Genomic DNA, 23,459 nt, shown 5'->3' on the forward strand with positions numbered 1-23,459 from the left:
GGCCCTGAAGGCCAGAGTCTATACAAAAAGTGATAATTGGGTATTAGCTCCAGCTGCCCGGGCTGTGCCCACAATAACAATGCTAGCGTGACTTCAGATCCCACTGCTTTAATAATTCCTGAGGAGCAGATTGTTTAACCTTGGCTACCGTGCGCCCTGCTGACATTATTTATTGCAGTTTTCTAATTTTATTACTTTTCTGTTTTCTAAATGATGATTTTTGCTTTACACCTTGAGTTGTTTTGACACAAGATTTGAATCTCAAGATTTTAAAATGTCTTATTTGAAGTTCCTTAATATAGTGGGTGAATGGTTGTCATTAAGAAGGCCTTCGAATATAGCATCATATTTCAGTAGGCGTGTCATGAAAAATACCCTGCTGTTGTGGCTTCTCCCTTCATGTTAAATGGCTCAGACATATTCTACAGAAAATGTGCACCGCAGTACAGCACTTAAAGCCGGACTTCAACATTCTCTCCCTGCAGATAGGAGGTCTACAAATAAAGAGAGCAACCTGAGATTCCTTTTTTTTTTTTAACTGAGTCACTTGCTTTTCAGATTTTTGCGGCTTTTTTTTTGCAATTTAGATTATAACAATCTACAATAAGCACATGAGTAAGATGCTATACTGTGTGATTTTTTTTTCCTAGTAAGCAGAAACTATTTTCAGTGTGTTGGGTTCTCAGTTGGCTTTGTTGTGGTTTGTGAGGCGATAGCCACAACAGCAGAATATTTGTAGCCAGGGTGTGCAGAAAATCTATTTATGTCACTCTGTGGCTTAATGTTGTTCCGTAGTTTTCATCACCCTGTGATGATATCCAGACTCCTGATCCCAACCTATGAAACCCATTTGCTCCAGCCCCTTCCAGCTCTCCAACTTCACCTTTCTATACTTTACCTTGCAGGCCACGTTGGTGAACTCCTTCCAGTCCTTAAATACAGTGTAGTTGCTGGTGGTTTTTTACCTTTGGAGAGCTCTTTGTTTTCTGGAACATCCTTGTCCTGCTTACTTTTCACCTGGAAAATTCCTGTGTGCCTGTCAAGATAGTGGAAATGTCACCTTATATGTGAAATCTTCCACACCCTACTCTCTTCACTCATGTACAATGTGCCTGTCACCTCCAATAGACTGTTAGCTTCCTTGGGCAGAAGGACATAAGCCTTATTCATCGCAATGCTTTGTTCCCCCCTCCCACACTCAACATGGTATGTCACCAGATAGACATGCTCAATAAATATCAAATGGGACAGAAATAGACAGGCTGCTTAGAACTCTGAGCTAAGACTATTCTTGTAGCAAAGAGTCAGGCTGAGAGAGGCACTGTTTACCTTTCAAGAAGGGTCCAGTGGCAAAATCAATTTGAAGCAATCTGAAGGTTAGCATCTATAGTTCGGTTGTCCATGGGCAGCCACAGACATGATAATTGAGGAAAGCACTCACACAGGGGCATGTTGGGAGAATCAGGTTGGGAGCCAGACTTCGACAATATTAAAATCTAAGTTATAAAAAGTTGAGTAGAGTGTTCAAAATCAACCATTGTGCACATGAGGTGGTCCAGCAAACAGGTCAGCTGATCTGAGTGGATGACAGATAACTACTCTACAGGCTTTGCAGGAAGACATCTGAAAAATGGCCTCCCCATAATTTCCTTTTCTTAAAATAATGAATGTAGTACCAGTCCCTCTAGCAACACTCAGTGACTGCCTTGTGTTTTCTGCGTTTGTGGGTAACGGTGAAGCTTCCCTGTGGAATGGTAAATGTGTTTAAGAAAATAGGTTCCTCCCCTTTTCATAAAGAATGTTGTGCTTTGATAGCTATTCTGTTTGAAGAGCATGATGTCAGAAATTTTTTAAAGGAAGAGAATGCAAAGAGAAGGGGAAGGAGTTGGAGTTCAGGGAGAGTGAAAGAGAGGTCTGTCGGAAGTTGCCCAGCAACAGACAGAATTGCCTCACTTCAGCCAAGGTAATGGCTAGGTCTTTCTCCCTGTCCTGGGCCTTCCTCAAAGGGTGTGGCCACAGATACCCCAAGAGGCCATCCAAGGTACAGTGCTGTTGGCAGTACTTGGCTATCAAGAACACGTTGCCTTCTTACTGCATTGCAAATCATGAAAGGAACATGGAATATTTGATTAATTGGTTTTTTTTTCTTCTGATTAGACTGGGCTTGTGGTTTTTAGTGAGATTACAGATGAATAAGTCAATGGAAAATATGTCTACTTAATGCAGGAATTGGTGGTAACAAATAGAAATACTCATAGAAAAATGTAAGGTTAGTATACACACATAGCTTTCTGCTGGGAGGGCTTAGGAGCAGTGAGTACACCTAGTACCCCAAACTTGGTTTCTAATACTATTCTTCAATGAAAGTAAAGGGATCCTTGGAAAAGTGGATGCTTCTAGGTTTGAGCCAGAAATATACAACATGTGTCTAGAGCATCTTATGTGTCAGGAAGTAAGGAAATAAAAATGCAATGTGCATATATGTGAAAGAGACATAGGAACCATGTGAAGGATCTCTCTGTGGCCAAACCTAGGACAATTTGTGCTATAAAATAAAATATACAACGGGCACATGGGTCGTTCAGTCGGTTAAGCACCTGACTTCAGTTTAGATCACGATCTTGTGGTCCGTGAGTTCGAGCCCCACTCCAGGCTTTGTGCTGACAGCTTGGAGCCTGAAGCCTGATTCAGATTCTGTCTCCCTCTCTCTGTTCCCCTTCCCTCCTTGTGCTCTCTCTCTTAAAAATAAATAAGCATTTAAAAAATAAAATAAATAAAATAAAATGCACTGATTCCAACATGAAGTATTAGAATTACCTGTAAGTCCACTCTGATATAAGTAAATAAATGAATAAATAAATAAGAACAGGCAAAGTTTTCATGAGAAGAATTTTCGATAATTTATCTAGTATAACTACTCCTAATGCATAGGCTTCAGAGTGAGTTCCTTCTAAACACAATACTGTGGGCGGGAGAATTAACTTTATAGTGGAAAAAAAAAACCTTGCAAAACACTATTTCAACCAAGTTTAACATCAACTGTGAGTCATATTGGTAGCTTATGTTATGACAATGGCACTTTATGTCCATGGTCTTCTACATAAGATATAACTCCAGTCTAATCATGAGAAAGTGTCAGACAAATCTTAAATGAGGGTTACTTTACAAAATACTCAACCCGTAGTCCTCAAAACTCTCTAAGTCATCAGAAATAAGGAATATCTGAAAAGCTGCCACAGCCCAGAGTAGCCTAAGAAGCTGGATGGGATCCTGGAACTGAAAAAAGACCTGAAAAAAGGTAAAACAGGGAATGAATAAAATATGTACTTGAGTTGTTGCAAACAAATAAATGAAAAACATTCCTTAAGTGTGGTGAAGTCCTTTGTAATCTTCTCAAATCTTTACCAATATACAACATGAATTTGGAGAGTGCATCTACATTAGTGTTAAGAAATAGTAATACAGTGGCTAGAATTTCCTATTTTCTTCAATTTGTTGTTTCACTTGTAAGATCTCCTTATGATTCCCCCCCTCTTGAAACTTTTAATTTTTCAAGCTGGATGCATCAGACTGGAAACACTGTGTAGAAAAATCATAACAGTTCTTAAAATAAGGAGAAAGAACATATTTCATGATCATTTAAACTGTGATGAAAATATGGATGTTTGATGAGTGACATTTTTAGTATCCCTCCTAGCAAAAAAAAAAAGAAAATCATCCAAACAATGGTGGTAAGAAAACATTATTTTTCATTTGGTAGACCGGAGAAAGCTAAATGCTTAATAAACTTTTAGCCACACTTTATTTTGGAATATTACAATGCAGGCAGTGTTCAACATAACCATTTCTATTTGGATGACTACTTATTGAGGAGACTTAGAGACCTAGTCACTTTCTATCTCTTGGCTCAGCCATCGCCTAGGGCCTTGGCATCTGTCCTTTCCAGCATCCCAAGTGGGTGTTGGCAAAGGTCCATGATTGAGCATTTTGGTAGCCAAGTCTCTAGAGGATACACACTCCCACTCATATATCAACTAAAAGAAGGTTCCTTGAATAATAGAAGGAAACTAATTTTTAATGAGGCATTATCCTTTCTTAGAATAGCATCTCTCTTTATCTGCCCACTAATTCTGTAACTCACCAACAACTGACTAAGAGCTAGGACTAACAGTTTAATAAATATTGTTGCAAAGCCATCTTAATCAGTTTTTGTTGTTTTGAAATAAAGAAGCCTTTTGGGGGTAATTGTAGGAGATAGATTTTTGTGAATCATTATAGTTATTTTGTTGTTAAAAGAAAAAAGCTTTTGGTTGTTCTAGGCTAATAATGGTATGTTAGCTGTTGTATACAGAGAGTCTATCCTGAACCTTGTGCGTGTACTTGACATTTTTCTGATGGTGAGACATTTGTGCGCATCTATTTCCTTTGCAGTTGTGATTGTTGCATCTCCTGGGAGGCCTGCCAGCATTCTCCACACAGACTCAAGCATATATATCTACAAAGACAAGTAGCCCTTGAAGAGTTTTAACCAGTGACTTAGGAAAGAAAACAGTGAGCCAGACTAATGAGCCTTATGTGCTTCCAGGTTCTTATAAGAGTCTCTCCTATGCCAGCTCATCCATTCCTTCCATTCCAAGTAAATGATGATGATAATATCGTTCTGAAATACCATAAGCCTGAAATTTGCATGGATCTGAACATAAACAATCTTGTAATCATTACAGACTCAACAAGTTCTTTTATATGTGATTTTTAGATTCACTGGGGATAAGGAAAATTATTAAAATTACTAAAAGGTAGACCTTTAATCTTAAATAACTCATTTCCACTATTATAGGCAAGTGTGCAAGAAAACATAGTTAGATACATGTGTGTGGTCTGCAAATAAATATTGTGTTTACACAAGAGGTTGAAAGTTTTTTAAAATGACAATAAATAGAAGAAAAGGAAAACCTGCTTAGGTTTAAGAATATATGAAAGGGTTGGAAGGTTAATCTCATCATGTTTTCACATGCAAATTCTGCAATTAATGTTAGTAGAGCGTTTATAGAAACCGGACCAATCCGTGGTCTCAGGCACAGTCTTAGTAGTATCCCCATAATTTGCCTTTCATCAGTCATGGAAGAATTCTTGAACCATATGGAGAAGATCTCCCTCCTCTACTTCTCTCGCTCTCTCCCTCTCTCCTTCCTCACTTGCCCCCTTTCTGTTTTCCTACTTTCCTTCTACAACTTTTCAGGGGAACTCCCAAAATATGTTTAAAATTTTTTTTCCATAGCAAATGTGAGGGAAGCTCTAGTCAAGTCTGGTTTAAAAAAAGAAAAGATTATTCCCTGATTTCTGGGGGAGGATAGACAGTTTTAAACAGTAACAAGAAAGAGATTGGGGATTCAGATGGATTTGAAAATAGCTATATTCATTAAGTAGAGCTATGCAAACAGCTGTAAATTTGGATAATAAGCAGGGAAAGATATTTGAAATTCATTAGGCATTTTTTTCTTCTACAGTTAGCAAATATCTCACCTTCTAAAATTACTTCAATTGTGATTCACCACAATAAGCATGTAATTAAAACTGAAGAATGTTTACCAGGTGAGAGGTTGATGAAAGGAGCCAGAGAAGGGCTTGGAAAATGTGAAGAGAAGAGCAACACATGGAACACACTGGATTCTGGAAGATATTTTAGGAAAGATAATGTGGGGGTGGATTTCAATCAACTAGATGCTCCTGTTCAAGACTGGCATATAGAAGCTAAGTCATCAGAGTGTTTTTGGTGGTGAGAATTAATTAATCAACCCAATTAATAGTAATTGAAAAATCTATTATGCTTTGACTTCTGCACCAGATCTCCTGAGAGAATAATTGCTAGGAACCCAGTTTCTGTTCTCATAGAGTGTATATTCCAAAAAGGAGGTAGAAATAAAACATAATTATCTATCGTTATGGTGAGAAGTAGGGAGTACTGTGGGGCATTAATGTGTGGGCATGTGTGTGGAGTGGGGGAAGGGATCTGACTCAAAGTGGGGATGAGGTTGGCTATCTGGCCCTTGTTCTTGCTTTAGGAGCCAAGTCTGCATGCAATTACAGTGAGTATAATTAATGTTCTTATAGCAAAATGTGCCAACTCTACTGAGGGTATACAAAGAGGTTCAAGTTCATTTTAGATGAATGAACTGATGTGTCAGGGAAGGTACACAGAAGGAAGAGTAGGAACCAAGTCTGGAAGGGTCAGCAAGTCTGCAGATTGACATTATTTGGAGATAATCCACAGTTCTTTTGAGTAGAATATCAAAAGGTAGAAATAACTTTAAATAAATTAAAAATTGATATAGTTTAACCTTGGTAGACTGGTATTATAAAATGAGATACACAGAAAGGGAGAGGCTAATCAACAAAGGGCCCTTTTGATCATATGATATAGGCTCAATTAACATTTGTTTAATGAATGAGTAATGAATCGTAATATGATTCTTACTATTGTGGCAAAGTGGAAGGTTATGCTTCTTAAATTGGGCTCTTGTAAATGAGATAACTACACTTCCTTTAAAAAATGTATATGCTTTTCTAATTGAGGGAACAGATTAATATTAGTGGGCTGAGAAATCAGTGTACTGAGGCCAGAAGAATGATTAAAAATATAATAACATAGAAAAGAGCATCTGGGAAAGTAGATACTGTAGAAGTAGGTACTTCAATTATATAGATACATGTTTGCTCCTAACAAGAGAGCATCAAACTCTATGAGGTAAAAACTAATAGAACTACCAGGAGAAATTGTGAATCCACTATCAGAGTTCCAGACATCAACACCTCTCTGTCAAAAAGATATAGGACAGATATGGCAAGCAGAAAATAAGTAAGGGCATACTTGAACTTAACACACCATCAATTAACTGTATGTAATTGATATCTATAGACCGCTTCATCCAACAACAGCAAAATGCACATTCTCTTTAGACTTACATATAATATTCGGCAAGATAAACCACATTCTGGGTCACTAAAGATACACTGAGAAATTTAAAAGAATAGAAATCATGCAGTGTTTGTTCTTAGACCACAGTGGAATTAAACAACAACAAAAATCAATAACAGAAAGACAACTGGAAAATCCCCAAATATGTGGAGAGTAAATAGCACATTTTTAAATGCCACATGGGTCAAAGAAGAAATCTCCAGGGAAAATTTAAAATATTTTGGTGTAAATGAAAAGGAAAATAAAAAATCAAAATTTGTGGATGCAGTGAAAGCAGCACTTAGAGGGAAATTTATATCACTAAATCTATATATTAGAAAAGAAGAAAGATACAAAATCAATTGCCTAGGTTTCAACCCTAGGACACTAGAAAAAGAAGAGAAAATCCAAGTAAATTCAAAGATAATAATAAAAGACATTGAATTTAAGCAGAAATCAATGAATTTGAAAACAGGAAATTAGTAGACAAAATCAATGAAACCAAAAGGTGGTTTTTTGAAAGATCAATGAAAACTGATAGGCCTTTGGCTAGGCTAACTAAGGAAAACAAAGAGAAGACATAAATTACTAATACCAGAAATTAAAAAGGAAGACATTGCTATAAATCTTATGGAAGTTAAAAGGATATGCAAGGAATATGAAAAACTGTATGCCTACAAATTTGATAATCCAGATTAAATAGATCAATTTCTTGAAAGACACAATCTGCCAAAATTCAGACAAGAAAAAAATAGATGATCTGAATAGTCCTATATCTATTAAAGAAATTAAATCACTAATTAATATGCTTCTTGAATAAATAGTTAATAACCTTATAAAAAGGAAAGCACAAGTCTATACAGATTAGCTGGTGAATTCTACCAAACATTTAAGGAAGAAATTATACCAATTCTCTATAGTTTCTTTCAGATTATAGAAGCAGAGAAAATACTTCCTAACTAATTCTGAGGTACCCTAAATACCCTAATACTTAAATAAGAGAAAGACATTACCAGAAAACTACAGGTTATTGTCTCTCATGAATATAAAGAAGCAAAAATTTGCAATAAACTAGGAATAGAGGGGAACATATTATATTCGGCAAAATAAACCAATAAAAAATAGCTATTAAAAATCTACAATTGACATCATGCTTATCAGTGAGAGGATTGAAGCTTTTCCATTAAGATCAGGTACAAGGCAAGTTGTGCCCCGTCACCACTTCTTTTCAACATCATATTAGAAGACTTTGTGTAAGAAGTCAAGAAAAGGAAATAAAATAGATACAGATTAGAAAGGAAGCTATAAAACTATCTTTGTGCACAGATAACATGATCATTATGTGGAAAATCTGAAAGAATTGACAAAAAAAATCCCCTCCTGGGCTAAAAATAAACATATAGCAAAATTTCAGAATGTAATATTAATATACAGAACTCATTTGCTTTCCTATATGCTATCGGTGAACAAATGGAGTCTGAAATTAATAATACAATATCATTTGCATTTGCATCAAAAAAGAGAAATACCTAAGTATACATCTAACAAAAATGCATAAGTTCTATATGAAGAAACTATAAAACTCTAATGAAAAGAATAAAATAACATGGAGAGAATATTCTATTTTCATGGATATGAGGACTCGATATTGTCAAAAGGCTGGTGCTTTCCAACTTGATCTACAGATTCAGTGCAGTCCCAGTCAGAAGCCCCACACATTGTTTTATGGATATCAACTGATTCCAAAGTTTGTAAAGAGAATCCAAAGACGCATAATAGTCATCACAATATTGATGGAGCAGATTAAAGTTGGAAAACTGAAGTCACCCAACTTTAAAACTTATTTTAATGCTATAGTAATTAAGATAATGTTTTTATTAGTGAAGGAATAGACAGATCAATGAAACTGAATAGGAAACCAGAAATAGACTTCCATAAATATAGTCAATTATCTTTTGCAAATAAGCAAAGGCAACACAATGGAGGAAAGATAGTCTCTTCCTCAAATGGTGGTAGAACTGGACATCACATGCAAAAATTAAAACATATTAATTTAGAAAAAAACTTTATACCCTTTATAAAAACTCAATATGAATTATAGGCCTTAAACACAAAACTATAAAACTCCTGGAATAGAACATAGAAGTAAACCTAGATGACATTGGGTATGGTGATGTCTTTTTAGGTATGACATCAGAGGCACAATCCATGAAAGAAAGAACTAATCTGGACTACATTAAATTTTAAAACGTATCTGCAAAAGACAGTATTAAGAGAATTAGAAGACATTTCATAGACTGGGAGAAAATATTTACAGAACACAGATCTGATAAAAGGCTATTATCCAAAATATACCAAGATCCCTTAAAGTTCAATCCTAAGGAAACAAATAACCCAAACAAAAAATAGGCCAAAGACTTTAATAGACATTCATCAAAGAAACCGTGCAGATAGTGGATGAATTTATTGAAAGATGCTCCACATCGTATGTCATCAGGGAAATCAAATTGAGACAACAGTGACATACTGGTACACAGCTATTAATATGGTCCAAACCTGGGAAACTGAAAACACCAAATGCTGGTGAGGATGTGGATCAGTGGGAACTCTCATTTATTGCTGATGGAATTGCAAAATGGTAAGTCATTTTGAAACACAGTCCAGTAGTTTCTTACAAATCTAAGCCTACTCTCACCATATGATTTGGCTACTGCACTTCTTAGTATTTACTCAGAGGAGTTGAAAACTTATCTACATAAAAACCTGCACAAGGATGTTTATGACAGCTTTATTTAAAATTGTAAAACCTTGGAAGTAACCAGGGTTTCCTTCAATAAATGAATGGATAAACAAACTGTGATACATCCAGACAATAGAATAGTATTCAGCTAAAAGGAAATAACCTATCAAGCCATGATGAAAACATGGAGGAAACTTAAATGCATATTGCTAAGTGAAAGAAACCCATCTGAAAAGACTACATATTATATTATTTCAACTATATGACATTATATAAAAGGCAAAACTGTGGAATCAATAAAAATGCCAGTGATTGCTGGGGGTGGGGTAGGATGTAGGGAAGGGAAAGAGTAGACTAGGTGAAGCACAGAATTTTTAGGGCAGTGAAAGTACTCTGAATGATCTTATAATGAAAGTTATAAAGTTATATGTCCTTATACATTTGTCCAAGCTCATAGAATGTAAGGTAAGCTATATACATTGGGTTATTATGATATGTCAGTGTAGTTTCATCATTGGTAAAAGAAAAATGCACCATTCTTGGGAATGTTGTTGATAATGGGAAAGCCTATGCATAGGTGGGGGCAAGGGATATATGGGAAATCCCTGTTCCTCCCTCTCAATTTTATTGTACACTTAAAAGTGTTCTTAGAAGAGTCTTAATAAAAAAAATTAAAATGTACCTAATTAAATATTACACATTTCCTTAAAACTCTAAAGTTATCAATATTCACCCAATATTACTATACAACTAACGTAAAATGCATATGGTCTTCTACTTATCTTTTTCTAAGTATCTGCAAAATATAAATGGTCATGGCATAAGGATTGTGTCTTATTTTTTGTATAGTGGAAAATTCTGTCATCTTCCAAGAAATGGAAGTGATTAGGCTTGCATCATTTTCTAATTTATAACCATATATAAATGCAGAATAAACAGAAATGGGTTTTTCAAGTTCATAAATACATGTATACCAAATTATGGATTTAACAGATATATTAATTTAAAAGTCTCCTGTATATCAGGCACTGTGTTTGGCACTGCGAGTGTGAAGATGAAAGAGACTCGCCTATTTGAGGGAAGGACACATAAGTACATAATTAAAGAATAAGTTGTTGCGCATTGCACTCACATCCCTACCTAGCGTGGTGTGTGAAACGAAGAAACACAGAAGGCAGAAACCAACATGCTTTTGTTGAGGCATGAAAGAGCAGTGGGTGTTTGCTGGGCAAGAGAGAGCTGCACAGAGGGCACAGTTGCGTATAACCCTATATATTTAAGGTGGGCACATGTGTCCTAGGGGTATTGAGTTTGTGGCATGTATGTGTGTGTATTGGAGTCCTGAAGACTTATGGAAGGTGTGGGAAATTGCTATGAACCTGAAAAGTACAATGGAGGGTATGAGGGTCAGTGTGGCAGCTAAGCAGGGTTAGGTGCTGAGCAGTGTTGCATGGTAGGAGGTGATGGCAAATTGCTGAAGGACCGAATACACCAGTGGATTGTAGTTTAGAACAATGGCTCTCTGGTGAAAGGTGGGATAAATGGAGAAGTGTAAGGTGGGGGCAGAGAGAGAGAGAGATGATTATGTAAGGAAGTTTTCCAGAATATTATACAAACATTATATAAATAAAACTCCTACATGTTTAATAATTTTTACATAGATCATGAACATGATTCTGAGTTTAATAAAGATGTGTAGTTTAGATGTAGATTTTCCAAGGTCTCCCATCCCTGGCTCTTACCTTCTGTGTAAGTTTCTCTTCAGAACTGATTCTGTGCTAAACATTTTGGGGGCTGCAGCTCTGGGAATGTATTTTGGACTTATTGTATGACATAACCACTCAAACATGAAGGGAAGAGTTACAAACTTGCTTCTAAAGATATAGATGGTTTTGCCATCAAATAATGTGTTATTTCAAAAAAACAGATTTCTTCCAACTCTAGTAAGCCTGTGGTTCTTAATTATTTCAGCAATGGCTTTCCATTTGCTTCAAGTCACAAAAACAAGTTAGCATGTGAATCTAAGGAGTTCAGGAGCTCCATAGTCATTTGGAATATTCCAGGAGGGTTTGACACGCACAGTACTAAGGTTACACATCCATGTTCTCTGAGCTACTTTAAGGGAATTTTTTGAGATGATTATCATTCTGTGAATACCCAGTACATTATTGCCTGCCGCCTCCTCCTAGAAACACATTTCCCGTGGGTGTATGACAAGTCTGGTTGAACAGATAAAGTGCAGTTTTGCTATTTCGGGCCTGGTTACATCCCAACTGCAATTACATCACAGGTTGAGTTCTGTCTTCATATACATGTGGTCACCCCCACCGCCTTGTTGTATCCTGGCACTTCTCTATTAAGTCTCATTTTCCCATTGTTGGTATTAAAATGGGATTTTACTGTAACATATTTTGACAGTTAATCTTTTGTGCTTCAAGTGGATTTAGAAATTTTTCACATAAGTAACTCCTGGTCCAAACATATTCAATCGATGCTTTATTTTTAGAGTATATTGTTAGTTTATTTAGTGTTTACACATTATCAGAGTGTTAACATTTCTTTTTCAAGGTTTTTGACAGTCAATGTCTTAGAAACATGTTGTTCAATACAGACATCATACTTAATGAGGGGAAACATACTCTTCGTTGAATAGCCTTGACACTGTGCCAAATCCTAAAGATGTTATCATATCTAACGATGAATTCTTTGCTGAATAGATTGTATATTTCTATAGAATTATCTATTAAAAATAGAATATTCATGATTTTTAAGTCATTCTTGAGAAGTCCTTGTGCAACTTAGTTGATTTTTTGACCTAGGTTTTCCTATTTCAAAACACATTTAAAATTTTTAATCTAAAATTGATGTTGTTGCTTAAAGTTGATGAATATGTTAATTGTGGAACAAAGGGATTTTTTTCTTTATAAAATTTTTATTGAAAATCTAAATCCTTGTGCTTCTAAAGAATTACTAACATTTCTCTTACGAATGGTCCACACTGAATTATTTTTTGTTCCATAGAAGCAGTTCAGATTTTGCCTGCTGACTTTTCATTTTAACCACGAATATTACTTAATTTGTTGTCAAGCTATTATCTCTGGTGGAAATTGTCTTCCAGAGCTTTTAGCTGACTTCTGACTTACTATTTTCCACGGGCACCAACTTCTTTATTAATTTTATTTTCTTCAGTTTCACAGTATGATTCTTACCTTTTTAGATTTTTTTTTAAATTCAAAAAGTACAGTACCAGCTTACCCTCAAAACAGCCCTTTATGTGGGAGAGTGAAGAGTATTTGTTCCCAAAATTGTACAGATGCTCTTTCAAATGTTTTGATCTTGGGCACAAAACAGGTTGCTTAAAACAGTGCACATGCTGGACCCAGTTTAAAAGAAAATAACCTTTCAATATACATAGTATAAAACACAGAAACAAACAATCTGTCAGGAAACATACACCGAAGTGTTAAGAGTGGAATTTGAGATAGTTTCCCCTCTCTGTATTTTCTAATTCCTTCCCAATTATGATGAATCATTTTGTGTGATTCAAAGTCTAGTCGAAAAGTGGTGTTTAGTTAACCAGCGTTTGCCTCCTTTGGGTATTACAGGCTTGGTTGTAGTGGTGACAGAGGAACCTCTGGTTCCAGGCATACACGTTAGACAGTGCAACATGAGTAGGTCTTCAGTTTCTTTCTAGAACCAAGGGTTTTGTGTGTATGGAGTGGGGCGATAGCTGAGTTTGTCACTGAGCTGAGAATTATGTACATTGAGCTATACACACGGATATGCAACAAAGTGTGACTGATCTAGTATATTTGGGTAATAATTCCTTTTAAATTTTTAAAGTTTATTTATTTTTGAGAGAAACAGAGACATAGAGTGTACATGGGGGAGGGGCAGAGAGAGGTGGGGGGACAGAGAATCCCAAGCAAGCTCTGTGCTGTCAGCGTGAAGCCCAAGGTGGGACTCAAACTCAGGAACCCTGAGATCATGAGCTGAGCCGAAACCAAGAGCTGGACGCTTAGGCAGCTGAGCCACCAGGTGCCCGTCGGTAACAATTTTTATTTCACTGAAAAATTATCAAATCCTTCATTGTGCAAGCTTGAAGGCTGTCTTTCTGGTTGCGTTCTTTTCATCCAAATTGTGGGATCCTCTTTTGTCCCATGGCAGAGGGTTGTTTTATTTTTTTTGCTGCTGCATTTTATCAGGGCCTTGAATTTCTCTGGTGAATTTCTCAGTATTCCCTATAAGCATATTCATTTTGGAGGCTTGCCTTTCTTCCCATATGCTGTGCTCATAATGTTATTTGCCTTAAGCGTTGTCTCCTAATTTTGCTTTTAAAATTTCTGTCAGCCAAATAGTTTTGTTTCCCTGGCTGTGTGGTCCTGTGTGTATTCTGTCTGCCATCTCCATACTGTTAGGAACAGTGTCCTATACACCCAGGAGAGGACTGTTTTACACTTTGTGTGTGTGTGTAGAGTCGTTCATCCTTGGGGTCTAATCCAAAATGACTTCCCGCTGTTCGGTGTCTCAGAACCACTGCATGTCTACAAAGCAGAGATACCTTAGCAATATTTGCTGTCTAACTGGGGCGTTGCTACATAGCAAATCAGTTTCATGTATACAATGCAACCATTTTATTTATTTATTTATTTTTAATTTACATCCAAGTTAGTTAGCATATATTGCAACAATCATTTTATTTAGTCCATCTCCCCTCCCACAACGTCTCCAGTAACCCTCTGTTTGTTCTCCATATTTAAGAGTCTCTTATGTTTTGTCCCCCTCCCTGTTTTTATATTATTTTTGCTTCCCTTCCCTTATGTTCATCTGTTCTGTGTCTTAAAGTTCTCACATGAGTGAAGTCATATGATATTTGTCTTTCTCTGACAGACTAATTTCTCTTAGCATAATACCCTTTAATTCCATCCAAGTAATTGCAAATGGCAATATTTCATACTTTTTGCTTGCCAAATAATCCTCCATTGTATATACCATATCTTCTGTATCCATTCATTCATTGATGGACATTTGGGCTCTTTCTATACTTTGGCTATTGTTGATAGTGCTGCTATAAACATTGGGGTGCATGTGTCCCTTCGAAACAGCATATCTGAATCCCTTGGATAAATAACTAGTAGTGCAATTGCTGAGTCATAGGGTAGTTCTACTTTTAATTTTTTGAGGAACCTCCATACTGTTTTCCAGAATGGCTACACCAGTTTGCATTTCCACCAGCAGTGCAAAAGAGATCTTCTCTCTATGCATCCTCTCCAACATCTGTTATTGCCTGAGTTGTTAATATTAGCCATTCTGACAGGTGTGAGGTGGTATCTCATCATGGTTTTGATTTGTATTTCCCGTATGATGAGTGATATTGAGCATTTTTCATGTGTCGGTTGGCCATCTAGATGTCTTCTTTGGATAAGTGTCTATTCATGTCTTTTGCCCATTTCTTTACTGGATTATTTGTTTTTTTGGGTGTTGAGTTGGTAAGTTCTTTATAGATTTTAGATACTAACCCTTTATCAGATATGTCATTTGCAAATATCTTCTCCCATTCCTTCAATTGCCTTTTAGTTTTGCTGATTGTTTCCTTTGCTGTGCAGAAGCTCTCCAGAAGCTTTTATTTTGGGGAGGTCCCAGTAGGTCATTTTTGCTTTTGTTTTCCTTGCCTGTGGAGATGTGTTGAGTAAGAAGTTGCTGAGGCCAAGGCCAAAGAGGTTTTTGCCTGCTTTCTCCATGAGGATTTTGATGGCTTCCTATCTTACATTTAGGTCTTGCATCCAAATTGAGTTTTTGTGTATGGTATAAGAAAGTGGTCTGGGTTCATTTTTCTGATAATGCAACCATTTTAATTTTTTTAAGTTTTTTTTTTTATTTTTGAGAGAGAGCACAAGCAGGGTAGGGCTAGAGAGAGAGAGAGAGAGAGAGAGAGAGAGAGAATCCAAAGCAAGCTCCAGGCTCTGAGCTGTCAGCACAGAGCTCAATGTGGGGCTCAAACCCATGAACCATGAGATCATGACCTGTGCTAAAGTCAGATGCTTAACTGACTGAGCCACGTAGGTGTCCCCAAAGCAACTATTTTAGATAGTAGGGAAGTTGGTGGAATTCTTAATTGAATAGAAGAGCTTTAGTTGTTTTGTTTTATAAATATACAGGAAATCCTAACTCACAAATACCATGAAAGGATTTAGTAAACTGGGATAATATTTGCAACACATAAAGTATAGAGCACCTTGATGCCTTCATCATACTGCCTTATATACTTTGTAAAGCAAGAGAAAAATCCCAAGTGGTTCAAATATGAAAGGTTGAAGTGCCACTTGGTTATTTCCTAAAGGTCTGAGCCACTTCTTCATTCTTCCGGTTTTACTGAAGCAGTACTTTAGGCTGGTTTTCCACCTAGTTGTTAGTTTTGCAGTCTCTTGATTGAAATGACAATTTTAGGTGAGTTATGATATACAGGACTTGTGATATATGCCACTGAGGATATATTTGTTTTATATCCCTTGAATTGTTTTTATAGATGCAGTTTATGCATTTTAAAACCCCTATAATTTTCATGTTTTGGCTGACTATATAGTTAAGATTATATATTTCTTGATTGTGAAACAATTCCAGTGGTTTCAGATGCATATGTTTTTCTTTCAAGTTTAGATCTCTGTACTATAGTGAGGCTTATTTAGTCCCTTTAGATAAAATATTTTAAGGCCTTTTTATTAAAGCAGAAATTAGAATAATTATCATTATTTATAAAATACTGCTTAATTTAAAAGGAATTCCAAAGAAATTATAATCACTCTGTAAAATTGAAAGTAAAGAGCACTTAAAAATTCATGGGTATAAAATAAAATATGATTCAATAAAAATTGTGTGCACAGCCAATCTGAATTTTAGAACAGAACTTGGAATGTAGTGTTTGCATTTAAACAATTTTCCAAAATGGAAAATTCTAATTTAAAAGAACATCCCCCAAATAATGATAAATATGTTTCCTCTCATTAATCAATAAATGTCTAATAAGGATCGATAGTGTGCTCAGTACTATGCTTTTAGTTTGCTACTCACCTGTGGAGGTGAATCCTTCAAACTTGAAGTGGTAGTTGCATTGTACTTTAGTGCAATTCATGTGACCCAAGATGTGGCACACAGTTAACAGTTATCATAGTGAGTATTTCTCAACAGGATCCTCTATGGGCATTTCGGGTGTGGATATGGTTTGTCATGTAGGATTTTAACGTTGCACAATGTTAAGCCCCGATCCTGTACAACTTCACAACGATCAGGACATCCAAAATGGTCCCTGGAAAACATTTCTGGGTGGTACAGCCCCCAGTTGAGATCTGCTGGCACAGATCATAGGCTGGCAGACTTTTCTGTGAAGAGCCAGACACTAAATATTTTCAGTTTTGTGGGCTCTACCGTCTCTGTTACAACTACTCAACTCTGCTGTTGTAGCAGGAAAGCAACCACAGACAATACAAGGAAAGAGTGGCTGTGTTCCAGTAAAACTTTATTTAAAAAGTAGTTGGTGGGCAGATTTAGCTTCCAGGTTATAATTTGCCAACCCCTTCATATGTATCTCAAGCCTACAGATTTCAAAACAAGGAATGCTATTTGAGAACACGGTATTTTTTCAGTCGGAAGGGTTTTGGCTGCAAATATGAAATCGTATCCACTGTTTCTAAAGACAGGATGGTTTCAATCTTGGCTATTTAAATGCATTCGTGTCACAAAAAAACAAAGTACCTTTCTTCTTTCTACTCTCTAATCCTGTTGCCATGCTGTCCCCTCATTGTCACAAATGGATGCCATAGTGTCACGTAGTGCACAGGGAAGAATAATATGTCTGCCTATTCTCCAGGAAAATCTTTCCCAGAAATCCCCAGCTGACTTGCTGCCCGATCTCATTTAGGGACAAACCCAAACTTGAACTAAGAAATGGCAAATTGGAAATTCCAGTGATGTGGAATTCCACATAATTGCCATGGAATAATTATAATTCTCTTCCCTGGGCTGGAGAAAGATCCAACTGTAACACAAACCTGTGTATACCCATTATTTCAATGAATTGAGATTGTTTAAGAGAAAGAAGAGTAAGTTTTGAGGGTTAGTGGAGGAAGATGTATGTGAAATGTAGTATTTACCTTATTGTCTTCAAAATTAAATATAGTTCTGTCTTCAGTGTTACTTGAGGCCATTTTGTGCATGCCTGTCTTTGGTCAGATGAAAGGGAAGACTTTGGACCAAGGTTCATTGGTGACCAGTAATTTCTCTCTAGTATTGAAGAGCCAATGTAGAGCCATGCCCTTCTCTTGTGAGATCAGTAATACCAGTGTGCAAAAGACATTATTTAAATTTAGTCAACAAATCTTACTTGGTAGTCCTTAAGGGACTCCTTACTTAAATAAGTACCCCAATAATCATATATAGTTAGGATATTATCTGGTTTGTATTATAAGAACTGAAAATAATGTGTTGAAAAGCATGCTCATGGAAATGTTATAATTATTTATTTTAGTGCTGAAGGGAATACAGAAGACCATCTGGTTCTTTCAGGCTTGTAAAGGTGCTGCCTCACAGTTTCAGATGAAGCAGGTGATTTGCCAAGAGAATCATTTGGGTGGTTGGAAAGTAAAGATATAACTAGAAACTGTTTTTCTCACTTCGTTTGCTGTGTTCCCGGCATTACATCATGTCATTCCTGCAGCAAAGTGCCAGCTTAAAAGGCCTTATGCTTGTCAGTAAAAATGGCTCTAATTCAAGTTCTGATTTTTTTTTCTTAGAGCTCTTCCTGAATTTTGAGCTCTTTAAGTTGTCAGTACAGGGGTTGAACAAATACCCTTAGATGCACTTATATTTACTTCAGTGACTTTTGAAGAATGACACTGTAATATCTTATGAGTAAATTTGTTCAAGAGACCTTGCTTTGTATCTTCTCATCACATCAGCTGGGAAGTGGTTGCCATTTTTATGCCAATTGTTTACTTTTGTGTACATTCAAAAAAAATTAAATTCACAGTCCTTGCCTCAAGGATCTCAACATTCTACTATGAAAGAGACAAATGAGTGAATAAATAAAATAGAATGTAATTTATACCACAGTAGAGGGAACCACTCTGAGAGCAAGTGTGGTCTGAATGGGTCAACAAATGAAGCCCGAGCTGAGTCTCAAAGGATAACTGAGAGTAAATCAAGTTAAGAAAACAGGGAAAAGGCTTTTTTTTTTTTGTAGATGGAGTAACATGGGCAAATGCTGAGAGGTGTCAGAGAATATGGAATGTTTGGAGAATTGCTAGCAGTTCACCAAATGTAGAGTTCACAAAGACTGAAGATGTAAGGTGGATGAATGCTGAGTAATAATTCTCTACCCGAGGACAGTAAATATAATTGGAACTTTACCCTTGGGCGAAGAGAGTCATCAGAGGCTTTTCAACATAGAGTGACGTGATGTAATTTATATTTCAGAAAAACCACTAAGACTGCAGAATAGAGAAGGGATTGGGGAGGCTAAGACTGAGACCAATGTGACAGTCAAGAGGTTGTTTCAATAACCCTAAAGAAGAAATAATGACAGCCTTGATGAAAGCAGTGGTGATTTGATGTAGGAGGTAAGAGAAAGGAAAGGAATAAAAAATGTCTTCTCCATTTTTGACAAGCTAGATTGATATTGGTTCTGTTCATTGACATATGACTATAGGATATAGTCATATGGGGATAAAGAGGATGAGTTCACTTTGGATTTTTTGGAAACCTAGTAAATAATGGCATATAGAAGGCTAGAACTCAGAGAAGTAGATTTGGGAGTTTTTAGCATCATGTAAGCCACTGACATGATTGAGGCTACCCAGACACTATGCATAGAAGAGGGAGAGGCTAAGAACAAGATGCCAAGTTGGTAGAGGAAGAGCAGTGGAAAGTGGTGTCCTTTAAGCCAAAGAAAGAGAACAATAGTAATATTGTCAAATATTGCTGAGAGGTCAAATAAGGTAAGAACTGAGAAAGGGTCACTGAATTTTTGAGGTGATATATTTATTTTTATTTAGATAAGAAAACTCATTAGATACATTGAAATATATATGTATATATACACACATATATATGGTGAAATATATATATACATATATGTATATACATAATTTAAGAATTGCCCTAAATTTCATCACCCAGCATAACTACTGCTAAATTTTTGATGTGTATCTTTCTACTTTTTCTATATGCAAATATATTCTCTATATTCAGATATGTCTATATATAACAAAATGAGTTCCTACTATAAAAATATGAAGCACTGCATGAATTTGCTTATTATTCTTGTCCAGAGACCATGATAATCTTCTCCCCATCTTTCCAATTTTAGTATATAAGCTGGAGAAGCACATAGTGTCCATTGAACTAAGCAACTAGAAGATCATTTGTAACTCTGCAAGGCTAATTTCAGTGGAATGGTGAGGGCAGTAGCCAGATTGTTGTGGGATGGGAAATAGGTGGGTAGTGAGAATGTAGAAAAAGGATCATAGACCACTCTCTCCAGAAGCCAGGCTGTAAGGGGACAGGAAGTATAAAATGTCAACAGAAGAGTATGATGGAGGTTTTTGTTTGCTTGTTTTCTGGTTTGAAAAGAGTTTGATTTAGTTTTTTACTTGGATAAGACTTTCCCACTAGGTTGAAGGAACCAGAAGAAGGAGATAAATTGATGATTTAAAGAGAGGTTGTGATTGTAGGGGTGAAGTCTTAGAAGACAGGAAAAGATGAGTTGTGGGAGAGAGGAAACAAATCCCATCTTACAATAAGGCAATTGGGAAGGAGTTGATATTGGAAAAATATGTTGAATAGCTTGCAGCTGTCTGCCTGGGGTGATTCTGGTCACCTCAGAAGGAAGTGGCTGATACTCACCCGTATTCAGTTATTTGATGAAGATGTTTGGAATATGCATGAAACAACTGCCACATTAGATCCGATTTATTATCAGTCCACTTATGTCCTGAGAGTGGCACCCGGAGATGCATGTTAGAAAGATCTAGTGTTCTCTGACAAACTGAAAGATCAGGAATGTTCCCCAAATACTTTAGTTACTTTATATGATCCATTTGGGATTTATTAACCATATATTTCTGTGAAGCTACTTGAAACCATTTATTTTGTTACCTTGTCTGCCCCTTGAGACTTACTACCTGAAAAGTAAAGTATTTAACCTAGGGAAGTTGCATTGCATGTTGGGGGAAACCCCACAGATTTGGAACAGATCTTGGTTAAATTCCATCAACCTTGGAAAAATGACTGCCATCTTGTGCTGTAAAATTGGGATGTGATCATACTGACCACACAGAAGTGAGAAGATAGCATTAGGTGGTGTTCGGGAAGTGCCTAATAACTTCTGAGTGAGTGCTTCGCGAGTACCAGTGACCTCACACCTCGTGCACACATCTTGTCTCTCCCAGGGATCAAGGGTTCCCATTCAGTCCAGCACACCAGGATTTGATGAGAGGAACAAAAAACTACAAATCCTGATACTAAACTTTAGCTAGGGGCCAGGAGTCTCCAATGAAATCTGTTGTGAAATTATGAATTGAATGGGAAGGAGTAAGTACTACTTTGAAATGTACAGAATTAACAGAAACTCATATGCATTTCCTAAACACCATTTTACATTTTATCTTTGTATTTACAAAAGCATATCACCCGAGATGATTTTTTGGCTTATAAGCACATGGTTAAATGCCACCGATGACCAGAAAGAAACATGGTTTATTGTTTCTGTTTTTCACATATGATTTTTTTTACCAACAGATGTAATAAGATGATTTACTAGGGGGAATATACCTCAGTATGACAGGTGCTCAAATATGAATCCTTGCAGAAAAACAAAACGAAACAAAACAAAACAAACAACTAAGTAAATACAATGACTACACTGTGTTACCACTTTTCAAGATTAGCAATTCAATAGAAAGGGGCAAGGATAAAAACAGGTGAACTCTCTCCCATTTACTGTAGCTGCCGCTGGAGGCCCAACAGGGCCTGTTGACATTAGACTTGGAGAATAAGCCACTTCAACTTGGGGGACATAAAAAGGCAGGAGTGGGAGGCTTCATTTCTCTCTAAGCTTCTGCAACTTAATTCTTTATTAACTCACTAGCACTTGTGCAGTTTTAACTTTGACTTTTAACATAAGTTATAGCAACTCACTAGAGTTTGCTTTAAAAAATACAAGTTCTTAAGTACTTTTAAAGTTTATTTTGAGAGAGAGAAAGGGAGGGAAGGGGGAAGCGAGGGGGAGAGAGAGAGAGAGAGAGAGAGAGAGAGAGAAAGGGGAAGAGGCAAAGATAGAGAAAGAGGGAGAATCGGAGCGGCTCTGCATTGCGAGCACAGAGCCCAATGCCAGTCTTGAACTCACAACCTTGAGATCATGGCTTGAGCTGAAACCAAGAGCTGGATACTTAACCAACTGAGCCAGCCAGGCGCTCTACTAAATATTCTTAAATCACTTAGCAATTTAAAATTACTCTTATCTAAATAGCTCCATTTATTTTTTGTATTATAGCTTAATATTATGATTACTCTGTTTTCTTTATTTCATTCTTGGGTTATTGGGATGCTTTTTCATAATCTGGTTCATTTTGTTTCTAGCATTTTCTGGCAGCAAATCAAAAGACTCTTTCCCCATTTTTCCACTGCAAAAACTACTCAATATTGCTCCATGGACACATGCAGCATTTGAAGGTGATGCTGGTTACTTCTCTTGCAACTGATCTGTGTGTCCTGTGGAAATGGGAATATCATAGTCTGGCAGAATCTCATCTTCAGCTGAACCTCTCAGCCCTCCTCTCTTTTGAATACTTCCTGTTTTTACAACCTATGAAGCAGAGCAATTCTCATCTCACCAATGAGCATTAAGCAAGTCTGAAACACCTTGGTGTTTCTGGAAGCACCTGTCTGGGCCTTGAACTTATTAGGTGGTTAGGACACATGCAGTCAATGAGCGAATGGTTGGATGGATAAACAATTGAAAGAAGGAGGGACATGTGGGATTTAACCTCTTTTCTGGAATATTGAAGGCATTTTGAGAAATGAAAACCACTTTTTGTTTAGTCATTCAGATAAGTGACATCTAAAGTAGTATGCTCTCAGTTGAAAAACTCTACAAAAGAGCAGTAGTATTGCATTTTAACTAGTCATCTTTTGTGTGTGTGTGATTGTGAGGCTTGAAGTTGGCAAAGGATCAAGCCCACAAATCATCATAACATTTGTACTAAATACCCAGCACTCTGCTAAACATTGTGAAAGGGACAGAATCCTGGTCCCTGAGTGTATTAAAGAGGACAGCATTTATGTAAAGCAAATAGAGAAAAAGACAAGGGAATTTGTGTTCAAATTAAATGTTATGTAGTGACCATTCTAATTAGATGGAATACTGATGGAATTCAGAGAAAGGAAAAGTCACAAGGCCTTGGGGACAAAAGGCAATTTGGGTTGGTGAAAAGAAGAAAGACTGCCCAAAAGGTACTGTGGTCCAATGTACAGAGCTTCTAAGTCCTTTCCAAGCAATTCCTCATGTGGAATTTGGCAATGAATGAAGTATCAAAGCAGACCTCCCTATTTTTATGAAGGAAGCCCAAGTTTTTTCTAAACAAAAATAGCACCCAGTTTTAAAGCATAATGATTAAAAACTAGTTAAAATAACCACTGAACTATCTATTTTAATATGTAAATTAAAGAATCCTGAATAAGAAGTAATATTTTCTAAACAATACCAAAATATTG

At 36.5% G+C, this 23,459-nt stretch overlaps 1 protein-coding gene and 1 non-coding gene across 4 annotated transcripts in view; one reads left to right on the plus strand and one right to left on the minus strand.

Annotated features, from left to right (window-relative positions):
• CTNNA2 (catenin alpha 2) overlaps positions 1–23,459 on the plus strand; it is a 1,129,701-nt gene that overhangs the window by 124,954 nt on the left and 981,288 nt on the right. The gene's annotated exons all lie outside the window — the stretch shown is intronic.
• LOC115290943 lies at positions 19,973–20,075 on the minus strand. Its single transcript, XR_003908317.1, has one exon. It is a non-coding gene; the product is annotated as a U6 spliceosomal RNA (small nuclear RNA).

The sequence above is a fragment of the Suricata suricatta genome, chromosome 4 (assembly GCF_006229205.1).
Source record: "Suricata suricatta isolate VVHF042 chromosome 4, meerkat_22Aug2017_6uvM2_HiC, whole genome shotgun sequence".
Lineage (NCBI taxonomy): Eukaryota > Metazoa > Chordata > Mammalia > Carnivora > Herpestidae > Suricata > Suricata suricatta.